Source organism: Chiloscyllium plagiosum, chromosome 2 (assembly GCF_004010195.1).
Source record: "Chiloscyllium plagiosum isolate BGI_BamShark_2017 chromosome 2, ASM401019v2, whole genome shotgun sequence".
Lineage (NCBI taxonomy): Eukaryota > Metazoa > Chordata > Chondrichthyes > Orectolobiformes > Hemiscylliidae > Chiloscyllium > Chiloscyllium plagiosum.
In genome coordinates this window covers 35,015,198-35,033,992 of record NC_057711.1, presented here as the reverse complement: position 1 = coordinate 35,033,992, position 18,795 = coordinate 35,015,198, and the positions used below count along the sequence as shown (strand labels likewise).

The 18,795-nt window shown below is 39.6% G+C and overlaps 1 protein-coding gene across 3 annotated transcripts in view; it reads right to left on the bottom strand.

Annotated features, from left to right (window-relative positions):
- The window catches only part of LOC122558645 (soluble lamin-associated protein of 75 kDa-like), a 108,859-nt gene extending 91,238 nt beyond the window's left edge, over window positions 1-17,621 (bottom strand). For 2 of the 3 annotated variants that reach the window (XM_043707446.1, XM_043707458.1), the window contains exon 1: window positions 17,472-17,621. The gene's annotated coding sequence lies outside the window, so the exon portion shown is untranslated. Of the gene's footprint in view, window positions 1-15,385; window positions 15,411-17,471 lie in introns of those variants that run through there. The other variant, XM_043707454.1, reaches the window with a different exon arrangement.
- Window positions 17,622-18,795: the final 1,174 nt, after the last annotated feature.

Below are 18,795 nucleotides of genomic sequence, written 5' to 3'. Positions count from 1 at the left end.
AGTAATCTAATCTAAGTAATCTAATCTAAAGAAAGACCTGCCTTGGGGCAGACAGTCATGGCATGTCTGAATTAACAAATCTTATCCCAGCCCCACAGACACCACATTCATCTGCTCAAAATAGCAGTTTTAGGAAGGATACAGCAGAATCAGAGGGAGTAACTGACTGATCACATTTTAACTATTCTCTCCCTCTAAGTTTTACCAGACTGGATGTAAAATCTGATCCAAAAAGTGTTGTTTAAAAGTTACACAATTAGTGATATTCGCAAACTGGTCCCTTATCTTTGCTTTTCATTGCTTCTCATTCTCTCTGAAATTACTACAACAATCTTTTTGAGAGCTGATTTTCTTTCAGAAGTAATATTTTAGCAAAGTTATAAGAAGATACTTTTGTGGCAGCATATAGTAATAAACAGTGTCTGTGTTGTTAAGAGTCCAGGATGATCTGAAGGATGATGAGGTACGATGGAGGTTAAAAAAGATGAAATAGGCACTTACATACCGCCTTTCACAACTTCAGGACATTCCAAAGTTCTTTATAAACAAACAAATCCTGAGGTCCTTAGGCGAATTTGAATAAAAGATTTAATCAGATGATAAGGTGGACCAAGGGGTGTGTTATTGGTGAGTTGACATCTAACCACTGTCATTGAGTGGGTGTTCAACCTCCGAGCAAGAGACCTGGACCCTGTCTATCTATACTGGGTGTGCAAACACCACTTCAAACATGACTTTAACCAATACTCATACCTACCAAAAAACAAGGTGAACTTATATCAGAAACCCTCAATTTTCTTTCATATTGTCTTTTTGTCCCCCTCTTCCTCACTTTGTTTGTTTTACACAAGTTATGTTCTGATCAGAGGTATTCACCAAAAAAAAAAGGGAGAAAACGGCTACCCTCAACACACATAGCCACAAGTACATGACTTCCATCCTTTCATGAGCTACCTGATCCACTGAACATTCTTCTTATGGTAACCAGAAAATCAAAATACACCTTCAAAAACAAATCAGAAAAAGGCACAATTGAGTACAATCAAGAAATCTCTTCACTTTGGCTCAAGAAAGAAAAACTTTTAACGAGGTGTATCATAAAACATTCAATGCTTCAACAAACACTAATAATGCAGAATGCAGAGAGTGGTTATACAGAGGTTGTATTTAAATATTTTGCATCCACCTGAGTGTACTGACAAGACATTGAAGAAACAAGTGAGGATGTAGATTTTAATCCAGAGGATTTCGGGTGACACTCTGTTGGAGAGAATGATTGTAGAAATTAAATAATAAAAATTGTAAATCTAATAAAACTACAGTGAAACCCAGTAAAGCAAACACAATTATTGGTGAAAACATTTTTTCAAACCATACCTAAATTTACAAAAGTAAGATTCAAAAGTAAATTTATATTTTTGATAGTAAAATTGTTAATAAAACAAGGATTATTTTAAACTATCAATCAAAAAACAGTCTTTAGAGATTGTTAGCATGGTTTTGAGTATAGAAGCAAAGAGGTTCTTCTGCAGCTGTATAGGGCCCTGGTGAGACCACATCTGGAGTACTGTGTGCAGTTCTGGTCTCCAAATTTGAGGAAAGACATTCTGGCTATTGAGGGAGTGCAGCGTAGGTTCACGAGGTCAATTCCTGGAATGGCGGGACTATCTTATGTTGAAAGATTGGAGCGACTGGGCTTGTATACCCTTGAGTTTAGAAGACTGAGAGGGGATCTGATTGTGACATATAAGATTATTAAAGGATTGGACACTCTGGAGGCAGGAAGCATGTTTCCGCTGATGGGTGCGTGCCGAACCAGAGGACACAGCTTAAACATACGGGGTAGACCAATTAGGACAGAGATGAGGAGAAACTTCTTCACCCAGAGAGTGGTGGCTGTGTGAAATGCTCTGACCCAGAGGGCAGTGGAGGTCCAGTCTCTGGATTCATTTAAGAAAGAGTTGGATAGAGCTCTCAAGGATTGTGGAATCAAGGGTTATGGAGATAAGGCAGGAACAGGATACTGATTAGGAATGATCAGCCATGATCATATTGAATGGCGGTGCAGGCTCGAAGGGCAGAATGGCCTACTCCTGCACCTATTGTCTATTGTTTTGTTAAGACCCCGTGCCTTTATAACTTGATTGAATTTGAGGAATTAACAAGGATGACTGATAAGGGTAGTGCAGTAGGTATTATCAACATGGACTTTAGGAAGGCAATTGTCAAGCTCCCACATAGTAAACTATTAAAAAATATTAAGACTCATGTGCATCAGCAAAATGTGGGAAATTGGGTCCAAAAATGACTCTGAGAGGAAACAAAGAGTAATGTTTTTGTGAATGGAGCACTGTTCCAAAGAGCACAATACTAGTTCCCTTGTTGTCTGTTGTGCTCACTAATGCTTTACACTGAACTGTGGGAAGGCTTGATTCGGAAATCTGCAGGTGACACAAAAATTGGCTGAGGAGTCAACTGTGTAGAGTATAACTGTCATCTGAAAGAGGATATCAATGGCTTGCTAAAGCTGAATAAGCAGTAAATGGAATTCAGTTCAGAGAAATGCAAGTTTGTGCATTTGAAGCAAGGAAGCAGAGCAAGGAAATAGAATATAATTAGGTGGTTGAGATCTTGGAGTGAATATCTTTAGGTCCCTCAAGGTAAAGTGTTAAAGTCAGCATTTGGGATGTATGCCTTTTTTAGACAAGTTATTAAATACAAAAGCAGGAATGTAATTCTAGAACTACAGAAGACACTGGTTAGGCCACAGCTGGAGTTGTGTGTGCAAATGGTAGAAAGATTAAAAGGACAGGAAGAAGAGTTTTTTCATCCAGAAGGTAACGTATGCCTGGATTTCACTGCCCAGTTTGGTGGTCAAGGCAGAAACTGTCAACCGATTTAAACAGGAACCTGGTGTTACATCTTCAGGATCAGGTGCTGGAAAATGGCTTGAGTGTAGGTGGTCAGTTGGTACAGGCAATATCAGCTTTCCCACAAATGATTACACTAACAAAACAGAAGTCACTAGAAAAACTCAGCAGGTCTGCCAGCATCCGTGGAGGAAAAACAGAATTAACACTGATCCCTGTGACCCTTCTTCACAACTGATTACAAAGTCAGGGTAGGGTGCGAGAGCACAGAGTGTGGTTAGTTCAGAGGGAAATAGGATCGAATGGGTGAGTGGGGCACAAAACCTAAGGTGACCATTGTCATGTTGACAGTTCTCAATGAACAGGTTGAGCGCAGCTAAAAGGGCTGTGGGAGGGACCCAGGTGGAGGAAGAGTGTTGGAGACGGGTGAAGAGACCTGTAGGAGAAGACTGTAAAAAGAAATGGGCACACAGGTGAAGGTGACAGAAGAGTTCAATGTCTGTCATGCCTGAAATTCTTTGAGTTGGGGATCTAGGTAGAGAACATTAAGATCCTTGTTGAGTACAGAACATTCAGCAGCAGACAGCCAAAGGTCAGAAGGAACAGTAAAGACCTGGCAAGGAGAAATTGAGATTTTGGTTAAGAAAAAGATAGAAGCAGGTATAGACAAGAGAGATCGAGTGAATCCTAAGAAGAATATAAAGGCAGTAGGAGTATAATGAAGAGGGAAATCAGGAGGGCAAAAAGGGGACATGAGATAGCTTTGGCAAATAGAGTTAAGGAGAATCCAAAGGGATTTTATAAATCCATCATGGACAAAAGAGGTGGCGGTACTGGACAGCTTAAAATAAAAAAGTGGATAAATCCCCAGGACCTGGTCAGGATATCTAGAACTCTGCGGGAAGCTAGGGAAGTGATTGCTGGGCCTCCTGCTGAGATATTTGTATCATCGATAGTCACAGGTGAGGTGCCAGAGGACTGGAGGTTGGCCACTGTTTAAGAAGGGTGGTAAGGAGAGGCAGTTGTTGGAGGGAATCCTGAGGGACAGGATTTACACATATTTGGAAAGGCAAGGACTGATTAGAGATAATTAGCATGGCTTTCTGCTTGGGAAATCATGCCTCACGAAGTTATTGAGTTTTTGGAAGAAGTAACAAAAGAGGATTGATGAGGGCAGACTGGATCTATATGGACCTCAGTAAGGCATTCAACAAGGTTCCCCACAGGAGACTGGTTAGCAAGGGTAGATCTCATGGAATAAAGGGAGAACTAGCTATTGGTACAGAACTGGCTCAAAAGGTAGAAGGTGTTAGAGGGTTGTTTTTCAGACTGGAGGCCTGTGACCAGTGGAGTGCCACAAGGATCTGTGCTGGGTCCGCTGCTTTTTGTCATTTATATAAATGATTTGGATGTGAGCATAAGAGGTATAGTTAGTAAGTTTACAGATCACACCAAAATTGAAGGTGTAGTGGACAGTGAAGAAGGTTACCTCAGAGTACAACAGGATCTTGATCAGATGGGCCAATGGGCCAAGGAGTGGCAGATGGAGTTAAATCTAGATAAATGCGAGGTGCTGCATTTTGGAAAAGCAAATTAGTGCAGTGTTTATACACTTAATGGTAAGGTCCTGGGGAGTGTTACTGAACAAAGAGACCTTGGAGTACAGGTTCATAGTTTCTTGAAAGTAGAATCACAGGTAGATAGAATAGTGAAGGAGGCATTTGTTATGCTTTACTTGTCAGAGTATTGGGTACAGGAGTTGGGAGGTCATGTTGTGACTGTACAGGACATTGGTTAGGCCACTTTTGGAATACTGTGTGCAATTCTGGTCTTCTTCCTATTGGAAGGATGTTGTGAAACTTGAAAGGGTTCAAGAAAGATTTACAAGGATGTTGCCAGGGTTGAAGGATTTGAGCTATAGGGAGAGGCTGAATAATCTGGGGCTGTTTTCCCTGGAGAGTCTGAGTCTGAGGGGTGACCTTATAGAAGTTTGTAAAATCATGGTGGAGTCCAGAACTACACGGTATAGGTTTAAGGTGAGAGGGGAAAGATATAAAAGGGAGCTAAAGGGCAACTTTTTCACGCAGAGGGTGGTGCGTGTATGGAATGAGCTGCCAGAGGAAGTGGTGGAGGCTGGTACAGTTACGGCATTTAAAAGGCATCTAGTTGGGTATGTAAATAGGAGGGATATGGGCCTATTGCTGGTAAATGGGACTAGATTAGGTTGAGATATCTGGTCAGCTTGGACAAGTTGGACCAAAGGGTCTGTTTCCGTGCTGTAGATCTCTATGACTCTAAGTGGGGTAAGGAGAAAGTGGAAGACAGAGGGAAAGGGAGGGGAAAAAGAAATGCCAGAGGGGTGTAGGTATCTCCGAGTTGTTGAAGCTTGCAAACCTTATTGCCTGGAAAGAAGTAATGTCAAGAAAAACCAAATAATGAAATGGAATTGGGGAGCAGGACAGCTCGGAGACAGCATGGAGAGAGGTTGAAAGACAAAGGGCAACATGGTGGCTCAGTGGTTAGCACTGCTGTCTCACAGTGCCAAGGACCCGGATTCAATTCCAGCCTTGGGCGACTGTTTGTGTGGAGTTTGCACATTCTCCTCAGATCTGCGCGGCTTTCCTCTGGGTGCTCCGGTTTCCTCCCACAATCCAAAGATGTACAGGTTAGGTGAATTGGCCATGCTAAATTGCCCATAGTATTCAGGGTTTTGTAGGTTGGGTGTGTTAGTCAGGGGTTAAATTTAGAAGAATGGGTCTGTGTGGGTTACTCTTCGGAGGGTCATTGTGGACTTGTTGGGCCAAATGGCCTGTTTCCACACTGTAGGGATTCTATGATCTATGAATGTGCATATGGTGTTACATGGCATGGAGTGGAGATCCCAAGTTGCAGCAAGAACAGTTGTCTGAGAAGCATTGTACATCACAGAGATACCTGTGATCCTGTGTGGATTTGAAACAAGAAGGATCAAACTTCAGTTGGAATCGACCAAGGCAAGTTTGAGCCGGAGGCACTCACTGAGGAATGAGTTGTGGCTCTGGAAGCAAGTTTTGGCAAATGCTTTGTCAAATACCCAGAGGCTGAAAGAAAGTAATGATGGTGTGGAAATCCTGTTAGAGACAGAAGCAGAACTTCAACTTGTGCATACCTGGAAGAGAAATGGCAGAGTTAAACTTTAAAACAAAACAAAGTATTATGGACGGTGAAGATCTGAAACAAGAAAACGTAGTTGTGAAGAAGGGTCACGGGACTCAAAACATTAACACTTATCTCTACAGACCTGCTAAGTTTCTCTCAATTTCAGTTTTTGCTTCAGATTTCCAACACCCTTGGTTCAGAGATTAAACAAATTGGTCTGTCGTTCTGGGTTAATGCTGCTATCTCCTCATTTTTTATGAAATCTACAGCCATACTCCATGGAGGTTTATGACCAGTGCCTTTGTAATTTCCACCCTTAGGTCCATCCTTAGATGTGACCTATCCAATGTCTTGCCACTAGCACAAAATGGCAAATATAATCGACTCAACAACATGGACGTTTTGAAAATGGCATTATTTACCTTAAAATTCTTAACCCAGCATTAGCAATGAAACAAAAAGTAATAAAACACAAGTAGTAAAGTGCCAGATGCAATCTTGTAACAGCTCTGTGCAATGGTTCTAGTGTTGTCAGCAAATGCAGCATAGACATGAGAACACCGCAGCCCTATCTATCCACTATTACCTGCTACTTGAACAATATTCATAACTTAAAATGCCTCTCTACTCCAATTTCCCTTTTCTAACCTCATCTTAAAAGTTGACAGTTAATTTAACCATTAATTTTACAGACCCTCAAGTTCCTGTGCCAGAACATCTCTCTTGTTCTGACCTAAATCTCTCTAATGTAAACTTTGATCAATGTCCTAGAGATTCAAGACCCCTCAGAAGCAGGTTGTTTCAGCTATTCTTTGCCCTTCACTCCCTCTTTTAGCATTTGAAATAGCTCTATTGAATTAGCCACAACCTATACCATTCTAACAGAAACAGTCAAAATTTTAAGTCTTCCTTCAGATTTCTACTTCCTCCTACCAGGCAGCTATTGATCTGGTTGGAATTTATGTATGGTCTCAAAATTCTTACTGTAGTCCTTTCTTATCTCTCTTTCAGCTTTTTCCATGTGGGTCACCTTCATATGAACCATCCTTTTTTCCTTCTTGCTGTTGTTCTAAGCCTAACACAGCACACAACACCTGAGCCATTAAAAAGGGTTTTACATGGATTTCGTACTACTTCTTGATTATCAGCCTTACAATCCGGTATCCTGTAAGGATTTTTTAAAAAATAAAAATGTTATCTACTTGAGGTACCACTTTTCAAGTGTTGTAAACTTGAAAGCCAAACATTTTCTCTTTGTGGTATGGAAAGAGCAGACAAAGATGGGACTGAAACATTCCCAAATACCTTCATCTAGAAGGGTTCAGTGGATGATTTCAGTTCCTCTTAAAACACTCCCCACCAGATCCAGTTCCACTCACACTTCATTTGATAACAATAGTTGGTTTACCCTGACAATCTTCTAGCTATAGTACACAAGACTCTAGAACTAGCCTGCCCCAATTCCTGATGAAGGGCTTTTGCCCGAAATTCAATATTCCTGCTCCTCAGATACTGCCTGACCTGCTGTGCTTTACCAGCACCACTCTAATCCTACCCCTACCCACAGTTGCATAGCTACAACAAAGATCTGCATCTACCCGGCTGTGTGGAAAACTGTTCAAGAATTCAACCAATTACTGTCAGATTAGGCCACTCACAATGATCATAGTGAGGAATTTGTTGTCAACTGTACTATCAAGTGGCACAGTTGATAGTACAGCAATAAGCTGTATTCAGCAATAAGCAGCTCACAATGCCAGGGTCATATTGCTCGGACCTTCTTGCGGTCCAAGAAAGAGCTAAATTCCATAAGACAGGGTACCTGCTAGCATCAAGTATCATTAATACCATTCAGTATAAAGGAGCCTGAGCAAAATTGAAGTAGGTGGGAATAAGGTAGTAGGTTCTGCATTAGTTAGCACAGAGGAAAATGGTTGTGATTGCTGGAGATCAATCATTTCAGACTCAGAACAGATCAGTTGTCAGGGTAGTGTCCTAGACCCAACCATCTTCAGCTGCTTCATCAATGACCTTCCCTACATCATAATGTCAGAAGTGGGCATATGTGCACAATTTTCCGGACCAACTGCAACTTCGAGTCATAGAGCTATACAGCATGGAAACCTTTTGGTCCAACCCGTCCATGCCAACCAGATATCCTAAATAAGTCTTATCCCATTTGCCAGCATTTGCCCCATATCTCTCTACACCCTTCCTATTCATATACCCATCCAGATACCTTTTAAAATATTGTAATTGTACCAGCCTCCACCACTTCCTCTGGCAACTCATTCCATACATGTACCACAATCTGCGTGAAAATTTTCAAATACTGAAGCACTGTGTCCAGATGGAGCAAGACCTTTGTATCTTTCTGGCTTGGGCTGATGGTGGCAAATGCCATTTATAGCACACATGTGGGGAATTACCACTGATCAGAAACAGAACTGGAACAGTCAAATATGCATGGGTGCAAGAGCAAGTCAGAGACTAGAATGTTATTTCCATGTTAGCTAATAACTCATCCACTGACTCTCCAAAGCCTGCTCATCATCTACAAGGCACAATATATAATGGTTTTGAGACCATAATGTACTTGACATTTTGTAATTTATTAAAAGTAACATGTTGACACACACTATCAATGTCAGACTACTCGAACAAACTGTCCAAGGCTATATGCTGAAAATATTCTTAATACCAGCTTTTGTTCTGCCATAGCACAAATTTATTTGGGCGTACATTCAATTAAATAGTTCTTATTACCCCTAAATTAATGTGACATTTCTTACATATTCTTCTCAGAAAAATGTTAAAAGTGCGGTTCTATTAAAGTAACAGCTTGTTCTCCAGGTTAATGTACAACAATACAGAGTCTAATGACAAGAAGGTCAGAGTTTTAATTTCTGATCTGAGCCAAATTTCTCATTCCAAATCAAGTGGCAGTCAGGAAACCACAACCGGCCTCAGCACTCTTATGTTTGGTGAGGGGTGTGGTAGGTGGGGGAGAAACTTGCCAGGGTTGCTTTGCAACCATATATAGGCAAATGTGGGGACTACAGATGCTGGAGATCAAAGTCAAGATTACAGCGGTGCTGGAAAAGCACAGCAAGTCAGGCAGTATCCAAGGGAGGAGGAAAATCAACTTTACGGGCAGGAGCCCTTCCCTGATGAAGGCCTTTTGCCCAAAACGTCGATTTTCCTGCTCCTTGGATGCTGCCTGACTTGCTGTGATTTTCCAGCACCACTCTAATCTTGCAACCATATATGTTCTAACCAACTTGTTCAGAGATACTATTGCACTCCTCTGAGCAAGTAGGACTTGAACCCAGGTCTTCTCGTTCAGAGGTAGGGACACTACCACTCCACAAGAACCCTCGCCTTGCAACTATTATACTGTCTGTAATAATGCTCACATTCTGTTTACTTGGCAGACTAAAATCAGGGTGTGTTCGTCTTGAAGGTAGCCATTGTGTTCTGGAAAATTCCATTAAGATTCAGTGAGCCTCCAAAAATACAATGAATCTGAAACTGAACAAACGATTATAGATCTTTCCACAAGTAATCGCTCATTTCAAAAATGTATTACAGGAGCACAGTTCTTTCCTGTGAATACGAAAAATATTATGTGACATGTTTTGCATCAGCAGAACCGCAGCAAAGATAAATCAACTCCACATACTCCAAACAAAAATTGGTGATTTTGCCCTGATCAGGAAAGCTGGATAAAAAACTTAATTTTCTTTATTTAGAGCCATTTTGAACTATACTCATTATTTTTATCTGCGAGACTCTCGTGCAGGGTTCATACTTTGGCCGTTTCAAAGGAACTGCCTTCTTATGCAAAAGTCAGGAGTGGAACTCAAGACCTTCTTGTAAAAATTGGATGCACATGGACTCAGTGCTCAAATATGGACATGAACCTCTTTCTGCCTAATATTCCTGGGAGAAAGTGAGAAGGGTGAGGGATGACCTTAGAGAGGTTTACAGAATCATGAGGGGCACGGATAGGGTAAACAGGCAAAGTCTTTTCCCTGGGGTTGGAGAGTCCAGAACTAGAGGGCATAGGTTTAGGGTGAGAGGGGAAAGATATAAAAGAGACCTAAGTGGCAACGTTTTTACACAGAGGGTGGTATGCATATGGAATAAGCTGCCAGAGGAAGTGGTGGAGGCTGGTACAATTGCAACATTTAAAAGGCATCTGGATGGGTATATGAATAGGAAGGGTTTGGAGGGATAGAGGCCGGGTGCTGGCAGGTGGGACTGGATTGGGTTGGGATATCTATCCGGCATGGACAGGTTGGACCGAATGGTCTGTTTCCATGCTGTACATCTCTATGGCGCCATGACTGCAGATGCTGGAGATCAGAGTTGAAAAGTGTGGCGCTAGAAAAGCACAGCAGATCAGACAGCATTCAAGGAGCAAATTTCTCCTTCAACCCAGCACCGTCCTCTTGAACTGTCTGTCCATCTTCCTTCCTACCTATCTGCTCCACTCTCCCCTCTGACCTATCACAATTACCACCAACCTGCATCTATTTATCATCACTTTCCCAGCTACCTTCTCCCAGTTCCCCCTCTCCACCCTCCAATTTATCTCTCAGCCCCCTTTCCCCCCCTCCCACATTCCTGAAGGGCTTATACCCTAAACATCGATTCTCCTGCTCCTTGGATGCTGCTTAACCTCCTGTGCTTTTCCATCGCCACATTTTTCAACTCTTAATATTCCTGGGTCAAGGTGATCCACATGTTCAGATATATAACCAAGAAAATGCAATCCATTTCACTTGCTCCGCCAGCTTAATTTTAAAAAAAGACTTCTTGTATGTAGAGATTAAATATCCAAAATGTGTATCAAGTATCTTAATGAGTCAATTTAGCACAAGTAGAAAGTATGATAAGAGCCTAAAACTGGCAAAACACCTGCAGAAAATGCAGACAGTACACCCATGTTAGCTGCATGTCCACACAAAATTTGATTAAAAATAACCAGCAACTTTGTTTCCCAAGAATGATTACTGGTATAGCAACAGGATGGTCACACCTTGATCACAGGCAAGCAGTATTGAAGACTCGTCACTAAGATTAATGGGCGAAGTGAAAAATGGCTATAGTACAAATATAAAATGAAAACAACATATTGGCTTCATCACAATCCTGTGAGACACAATTGATAATGGAACAGTATCAGAAACATCTAAAAGTGTATAACAAATCTATAGCCAGCGACAACAGATGTATTAAATAACAAGAGGTGACAAAAAAAAGGGGAACTTTGAGCCTGCATCGCCATTCAATAAGATATTGAGAGATTGGATATTAGATCAACTCCAGATTCCTACATACCATGAATAGATTCTAATAATTAGATTCTAATAATTGATTACCAAGGGCATGAAAAATTATCCACCTCTGCCTTAAAAGAGATTCTGCATCCAATGCCTCAAAAGAAGGGAACTCCAATGATTCTCAACCCTCTGGAAGAAATATTTTATGCTCTTAAATGGGCGACCTTTCACTTTTAAACCACAGTGCCCTAGTTCTAGATGCGCCCAGAAGAGGAAATATTCTTTCTACATCCATCCATTCAAGTCCTCTCAGGATCTTGTGACATGTGAAAAACTAGACACTTTTTAAAAATCAAGCAGCTTATTGATGAACTAAAATTGAAACGGAGAACCACAGCATATTTGAAAACAATAGAGGTCAAGGCAAGAAAAGAATAATTAGAGGACAACGTGGATTTCAAAGTCAACATATTTTAGAAGGAAGGCACTTTAAAGATAGTTGAAAAATATTAAAAATGACAGTAAGATGAATCTTGGATTTTAATTCACTAAGCACAGGGGATGAATCATCTATAAGAGATAGCTGTGGTTTAAGAGGAATAAGAGTCAAAAGTTGTGCCATGTCACCTTACAAGTAGCCAACACTTGCTCCTGTAACCATGCCTCCAATTTCAAATATAAGTAAGCATTCTCCTTTTTTAAAAAAATTCTTAATTCCAAAAAATTGCAACATTAGAATCAGTACCTGAACAATTCAAATTAATGGATTTTGAAGTATTTACTACATTGCTGCAGAAAAAACAAAAAAAAGAGTACTCTATATAAAATTGAAAGTATGTGGCTTACAAATGGAAACAGTGATTTCAGAGGAAGTAAAATATACAGAACAATTTTTTTAAAAAGCGGGATTAACTGAAGTAAGAAACATAATCCATATGAGCTTCAGTAAGATGTTTGACAATCTTTCTCTAGGTAGACTGGTTGGTAAGGTGAGATCACATGGAATAGAGGAAAACTAGCCATTTGGATTCAAAACTGGCACGAAGGTAAAAGACAGAGAATGGCGGTGGAAGGTTGCGTTTCAGATTGGAGGCCTGTGACCAGTCATGTCCTACAAAGATCGGTGCTGGGTCCACTTGCTTCTTGTCATTTATATAAATGATTTGGATGTGAACATAGGAGGTATGGTTAGTAAGTTTGCAGATGACACCAAAATTAAAGGTGTAGTGGACAGCAAAGAAGGTTACCTGAGTAAAACGGGATCTTGACCAATTGGGTCAATGGGCCAAGGAGTGGCAGATGGAGTTTAATTTAAATAACTGTGAGGTGCTGCCTTTTGAGAAGGCAATTAGAGCAGGGCTTATAAACATAATGGTAAGGTCCTGCTGAACAGAGACCTTAGAATGCAGACTCATAGTTCCTTGAAAGTGGAGTTGCTGTAGGTAGGATAATGAAGAAGGCATTTGGTTTGCTTTATTAGACAGTGCATTGAGTATAGGAGTGAGGAGGTCATATTGCAGCTGTACAGGACATTAGTTAGGCCACTTTTGGAATACTGTGTGCAATCTGGTTACCCTGCTATAGGAAGGAAGCTGTGAAACTTGAAAGGACTCAGAAAAAAGATTTACAAGGATATTAATACGGCTATAGGGAAAGGTTGACTAGGCTAGGCTATTTTCCCTGGAGCATTGAAGATTGAGGGGTGACCTTATAGAGGTTTATAAAATTATGAGTGGCATGGATAGGGTAAATAGATGTCTTTTCCCTGGGGTGGGGAATCAAAAAGCAGAGGGTATGGGTTTGGAGTGAGAGGGGAAAGATTTAAAAAGGGACCTTAGGGCAACTTTTCACACAGAGGGTGGTGCATGTATGGAATAAGCTGCCATAGGAAGTGGTGGAGGCTGGTACAATTACAACATTTAAAAGGCACCTGGCTGGGTATACAACTAGGAAGGGTTTAGAGGGATATGGTCCAAATGCTTGCAAATAGGACTAGATTTGTCTAGGATATCTGGTTGGCATGGACGAGTTGGACTGAAGGGTCTGTTTCTGTGCTGTACATCTCTATGACTCTCAGTACCAGTATAGTGCTTATCTCAACAACAACAAAGATGGTTCTGTCAACTCTAGTTCAGAAACGATTCCAAAGAAGTCTACTCTGATTTCTTTGAAGGTTTCAGTGGAAAGATGACAACTCTCTCTGCCCATTGGTTCATACCAGCATGCAAAGGATTCCCAAACTGAATATTTACAGCATCAAAAGCAGATATAGAAGCTACAAAATGATGGATGTTATACTTGTTCATACTAGAAGCAGGGACAATTATCTCAAAAGACCGAGTTCTCAGTAACCATGAGGCATGTCATTGCAATCAAAAATGAAAAGTTGACCTGCAATGCCTCAATTCAAAATAGAGATGAAATTGCTTTGTCATGTACAATTCTATAACTTGCACATTGCATCATGGGGCTTTCATATTTTTTGTCAAACATAGCATTGTTCAATTCCATTCAAGGATTTAAATAGTCTTATTTCTTAAATCCCAATTGTTTACAGTCACTTCTTTTAAAAACAGATGTGGCAAAAAAAAAATGGTATTCTTATTTCATTATAGCTATCATGTCAACGTTGCAGAAAAAGAAGTCTGGTTAACGTATTGTTCTGGACAACTAAAATAAATTACTTGCTGAATTTATTTCAGTCTAGATATCTTATAAACTATTCATTTATGCAAAAAGCTAAGTTACAGATTTACACTCAGTCCCCAAATGTGTAAACCGGCCACTATCCTGCGATAATCCATATAATGCTGCAGTATACTTTATTACAATAAACACTCCTACACATATGCACTAATTGATGATTTTATTAAAAGATTTCACTTGGAAAAGATTTTGTAGCATCTTAATGTCAACAGCACCTGGTAATTGGTATGAACCATTCACACTGCAGAAGGTACCAATTAGAGAAGCCTCTCACTTTATGCTATGCAAAGTCTTTTGTTTCCCTTTCCCAGGTGCACAAATCTTAATTAAATTCCTCAGGGAAGTTATTTATGTCCACAATGCTTTCAAACAAGCCCTCTGTCCACCATTTAAAAACCTAAATTAATAAAGGAAATAGCTGGAACTTTCTTTTTGCCTATTTAACATCCAGAATAGCCACTAAAAAGCCAGGATTTGGTAAGAAACAGTGAATACCCCTTAATCATTCCTCCATTATGAAGCCATTTCCAAATATTAGATCATGTCCCTCTGTTAGTAGCAACATTCAATTACTGGTTTCTTAGATGACAGGAGGTTAATGCCTGAACATTATTTTAAAAAAGGTCCCTCACAACAGTTAAATGTATGAAAGTCAACAGCATCACCTGAGCACTCAGGGGTCCAAGAATTCCTCAGCTCTTGTTCAGGGATACTCAAGATTAATGATTGCTCAACTAAGAAACCACATTTCATCGGTCATATCTTTAGTAATTGGTAATTTTATTAGTCTGTGGCAATACCATAGCCATACATAAAATGCAATTCATAACAACAAATGGTAATTCTATTGAAAGACTGTATTAAGACATTCCAGAGCCGATTACATTAGGATTAGGATTTGAAAACAGCATGGTATTAAGCATAATAAATTATTTTTACTTAAAAAAGTATCACACAAAACAACACCAATGTTAGTTTCTCTCTTTTGTATGATCTGGGCTTGATTAATCAATCATACTGAATAAAACTTAAATTTACATATGGATGAAATAACAGAGGGTAGGACTCTATGAGCAAAACATCTTTCACTTCAAGAATAAATGCTAGGACCTTGAGAACCATGTACAAGAATTATTTATTACAGATAACTGATGAAATCAGAGTAAAGTTTAACCTTGTTGACCCAAACACAATTCTCTTGTTCCTCTATATAAGTCAGAACTTGGCATACAATATGCTACCTAAATTTAATGATCACCTTTTGGGGAAAATCACAACTGGAATCCAAAAGCAAATGTTTACATACAATATCTTCACACTATACATGAACTAGCATGGCCACAGTCTGTTTTATAAAAAGTAAACATCGAACAAATACAATACCTTTCCCAACTTCAGGATGGCCCAAAACACTTGCAAAGTGGAGTCGGGAAACATTCACACACTAATGGAATCCATCAAGAAAGTCAAAGAAATACATTCTGAATAAAAATAAATTACATGCTACACCAAGCTTTGTGAAGTGAAACATCACCGATTTGTCAAGTAATTTGCTGTCGGTTATGACACACCCCTGTCAGAAACAATTATGCTCTGACTATATAATTTGAAGGATTACCAATTATCACTGAACTAACACAACAAGTTGCACCAAGCACTTTGTTTAAATCATCACACCACACTGATCCCTACTTTCATGTCAACAACAGATGGCAATCACACGAAAAACAAAATTGGCATTTCTACCTTTAATTGATATCCTTTTTATCTGCACAGAAGCATTTGGATTGGTTTTTTCCAAATTTAAAAACACTGGACACTGACTAATCACAACCCAATAGATACATATTCACCACTGGGTCTAAGCACAGAAAGACAGAACTAAGATAAACTAAAATGAGAAAGAGCAATTCTGTACAAGAGTCAAGATTAGAGTGGTGCTGGAAAAGCACAGGTCAGACAGCATCCAAGAAGCAGAAAAATCGATGTTTTGGACAAAAGCCCTTCATCAGAGACATGCAAGAATTCAGTACAAGAGTCATACTTAACTCCAAGCTTTATTTCTATCTCCACAGACATTCCCAGACCTGCCATTTCCAGCACTTTCTGCTTTTATTTCAGAATGCTCCAGCTTTGATTTTTTTCTTTCTATGCCATCTTGTTCTGGACACCCTAACTAAAGGACAGAATTCTTCCTGCACACTTGACCAACTTTAATTACATTAAATGAAAATTAGAATAAGACTAAAAATAATTTAAAAATAGGGTATAACACCTGAATGAAATCATAACTGAAATTATTCCACAGTACAATCAACAACCACTTTAACATTTAGAAAAGCTATGTAACATTACTTAAGAGTATCCATGTCCTTGTACATACATGAAGTGCTCACAAATAATAATCGAATTTGAACTGCCTCAAGATGAGAAGTAATGTCAAGATACTAATAGCATTCTAGTTTTCTTTTCCCCATGTATCCCATCATTACACAGGTCAATGGCATTCAATTACCAGAACATTTTTCATCAGTCACTTCTCAATTACCTCTCTCTAATGAGACAGCAGCTCTATGGTCCATTGTGGCTATGCCACCTTTAATTTTTATAACCAATCATAAAATTGACACTGCAAAAGGCAAGAAATAACCTAAAATACATTTTATGTCAATTCATTCCTAATAAGTTTGTATAGAACCAATGACAATCTCACATAACCCAGGTCCTACAGCTATTTGTTATTGTGATTTCTTAAATCAGTTTTCAAATGACATCAAGGCAGATCAAGTCTATTCAGAAGAATCAATTAACTCACAAACCTGTTCTAATTCCCACTAAAGCTAGGATGCACTTGCTCCATGATAATAAACTGGTTGAAGTTCAGCAACTGTACAGGACTAGTCTTCTGAGCTGCAAAGCTGTGGTTCACTTTATTAGTTCTTGAGCAAGTATTGTTGCTGCCTCATGTCTTCCTGCCACCTCAAGAACAGAAGCTTCATCTCATAAGCCTGACTCCGTTTCTGGTTTCGTAAGTGGGCGATCAAATTTTAGAAATTTCGTATGAGAAAATGACACAGGAGGACTGATTATGTTGTGACTGATAAGAAAAGGAGGTATTTTCTCAAAATTATTCCAATAATCCCTCAAAATATTGCGCCAATAACATACATTCACGATCACTATCATCTATAGACTTGTTGACAGAGGGTCATCCTAAAAATAAATTTTCATCTTAGATGGTCAGTTGTAAAAGAGCTATTTTGTGCAGGAATGTCGACCATCTCCCATTGGTTTTGTTGTCTCCTCTAGCTGTTGAAAGCGCATGCTCCGATGCCGATTTGCACATCAATCCTTAAATCCAATCGTTCACCTCCACTCACTAATACCTACATCTCCAGTGCAGCCAGGGGCCTTCCAACATTTCACTGCAATCGAGACTAAGCATTTGAAATTTCCTGAGAAAACATACCAAAAGTCAGCTGCACGATTTGCCTCTCCTCCCGGCTTTGGGATTTACAATGAAGCCTTGCTGAATCTCTCACTGTCTGCCAGTCTCAGTCTGTCTCACTGCTGCTGCCGCTTATTACACCCAGTCTGGGAGCTCATGCATCTGACGCACGCAATGCGACGCCGGCAATTTCAATTAAAGGGACCCTGTCTTAACTGAAAAAAACAATTGCTCCTCCAGCAAATATTCCCAAAATCCAATAAAATTATAAGAATTTGTACATGTCCGTTTCATGTCAAAATACAACTGATTTGCAACTGAAATAAAATGAACTGCGGATGCTGGAAACAAAGACAGGAATTGCTGGAGAAACTCAAGCAGGTCTGGCAACACACTTTCTCTCCACAGACCTGTTTGAGTTTCTCCAGCAATTTCTGCTTTGTAACTGATTGTGCAAGTGAAGCAATAAGAAGCTGCTTTTTTTGTTTTGATTTCAGAAATAATATTCTGATTATTTTCAGCTCACGTTAAAATGCAACTGATACCTCGAAAAAGTTATTTGGAAAAGCTTTCAATTCTCCCCCTTCCTGTGTTGGACACTTTTCTATTTACTCATGAGTTGTGGACATTATTGGCTTGGCCAACATCTATTGCCTATTCCTAACTTCCTTTAAACTCCTGGGGTGAGCTGCCTTCTGGGACTGCTGTATCCATGCTGTGTAGGTACACCCAGAGTGCTGTTTAGAAGCAGATTCCAGATTCAAATTGAAGGAACAGCAAGACGGTTCCAAGTCAGAATGTTGTCTGTGCCTTGGAGAGGAACTTGCTGAAAACACAATAAAGTAAAATCATAACTATAAAGTTAAAAATCACACAACACCAGGTTACAGTCTAACAAGTTTAATTGGAAGCACTAGCTTTCAGAGCACTGCTCCTTCATCAGGTGGTTATGGAGTAAAAAGGTGTAATCTTATAATCTTACAATCTTACACTCCACAACCACCTGATGAAGGGGCAGCGCCTCAAAATCTAGTGCTTCCAATTAAACCTGTTGGACTATAACTGGTGTTGTGTGATTTTTAACTTTGTACACACCAGTCCAACACCAGCATCTCCAAATCATCATAACTATAAGACAGTCACAACATAGAAGAACACAACTATATCAGAATATTACTTATATTTGAAAGACAGTATTCTTCTTACTTTGCCAAGTGTTAATTTTGGTTCGGCTCTCTCACATCTGAATCAACAGAGCATTGATCCAGTTCCACTCAAGCGTAAGTCAAGAATACTACTCCAATATCAGTGTAGTTTGAATGAGATATAAAACATTATAATTATC